The sequence below is a fragment of the Zingiber officinale genome, chromosome 2B (assembly GCF_018446385.1).
Source record: "Zingiber officinale cultivar Zhangliang chromosome 2B, Zo_v1.1, whole genome shotgun sequence".
In the NCBI taxonomy this organism is placed as follows: Eukaryota; Viridiplantae; Streptophyta; class Magnoliopsida; order Zingiberales; family Zingiberaceae; genus Zingiber; species Zingiber officinale.
In genome coordinates, this window is record NC_055989.1 from 69,241,313 (window position 1) to 69,243,344 (window position 2,032).

Here is a 2,032-nt window from a genome sequence, read left to right on the forward strand (position 1 = left end):
CACGAAAGAAGTTCTTCTCCGCGAGAGGAACGCGAAGACGTGAGCGGATCGTCGAGAAGGTCATCTCCACCGGAATTCTAGCGAATAGAATCGTAAGAAATTACGAACCGGAGGTAAGAAACCCCTCACCTGCAGTATAATAGCTCCGTTTGGTTTCCTACGCATTAGTTTTAGCTATATGCAGGTTTTTTCGGCACGTAGGGTGTGTTTAAACCCTCCTCGAGGATTAGGGATCTAGATGAGCACCTCTAGACGGGCCGGACACGTTGTTCTCCTTTAGTTGGAGATTCTAGACGTTGTCGGGTGCCTAGAGATGATCTCCCTATTAGAGGAGAGAATTGGAGCACACCAAGTGTTCGGTAAAATGTTAGTGTAGCTAAATACCACCTCGGTTATGTTTAATAGCTCGGTTAAATGCATTAGAAGCATTGAAAACAGCACATTAGTTTAGTTCAGTTTTATGGGACTACGGTCCAATGGGTGGCTCCCACAGCCTCGAGGTTCAGATAACCTAGCTCTAGGTTCGATAACCTAGAAACAGCAAGTTAAAATAGTTAGCTATATTCAGTATTTTATTTTCAGTGGCACTGTACTGGATCAGATATCCATTGGGTTGGACTCCCACAGTCGTCCCTAGGTTTAGATAACCTAGTTAACCCTACTAAATTCGGGACTTGCAAACCCGGGTCTAGTTAGGGATGCGCGCACACCAAGTACAGTTGCCGGGCCCAAACAGCATGATTATGTATTTTCACTTACTATGTATTAGTTTTCAAAACTCATAAAAATCAGATATGTTAGTTGAGTTTGAATTCAGTACCAGTTTAGCTTCAGTTTAGCCCTTCCTTGCTTATACATTATGATAGCTCATGTTCAGTTCTTGATTGCTATGCTTGTATGACCATATGCCATGTTTACATGTTTAGCCTAGTCAGTTTATTTCAAATGGCATGCTTTAAAAATCATATTGCATCGTCGCATGTTTTTGTGAGGTAGATGGTTTCTTACTAAGCTTGTTAGCTTACAGATACTACTTTTCTTATACTGCAGATAAAGGTAAAGGAAAAGTGGACTAGCAGTGGAAGCTGGAGGTCAATGTAGATGAGGATGTGTGTGGCAGGAACTGGAATGAAAGACCCTCTGAGGATTTAGCATTTACTTTAACACTTTACAGTTTATTAGTTTAGTTTTCATGTTTTGGGCACTTTTGAACCTTAGCAAGTTTAAGCAGTTAGAACTTTTGGAAATTCATACCTTCATGCACTTTAAGTTGTCAAAATGCCATGAACCAGTAAACCTTGCTTTGGTTTAAGTTTAGAATTGTTACTACGTGTTATTAGAATAGTTTATCATGCATTAGATAGTTGTTATGGGGTGTTTTGGCACACCAGAGTGCTGGAAATCAGAGTTCCCCGGGTGAAATCAGACTCTGATCGGTCTCCCGACCGATCAGGGCCTGGCTGTGTCACTGGATCGGTCAGCCAGATACAGTATGCTACTGTATCCTCCTGGATCGGTCAGCCGACCGGTCCAGCATCGAACAGAAGGCATCCAGCTTTTCCAGGTGCCTGGATCGGTCTGCCGACCGATCCAGCCTTTGCTAGATCGGTCCGCAGACCGATCCAGCAGGGTACAGAATCGCGACAGGTTTGATCGATCCGTGGATCGATCAGCAGCTAGCTGGGAAGTTAGTTCTGAGTTCCTAGCTCAGATGGGAGGTCAAGTATCCTCCTTAGCACATGTACACCAACCAGGAAGGGTCTTGAATCCTTCCTTATAACAGCATGGGTGTATCAGTTGTCAGATTAACCGAGTCAGTTAGTGAAAATTTTATTTTACCCAGTTTCCGCACAGTAGCTTCAGTAGTTAATGTAGCGATCCGGCTCACAGTTTAGTTCCTAGGAGTCGGGACGTTACACCTTTGCTTTCCCTTTCGATTTCTACTTCCTCCGTTGTACTGGCGATGGCAAGTTCCTCTCAACCCGCGGACCTCGCTCTCGACCCATGGTATACCACCATGGAGTCGCGGTTC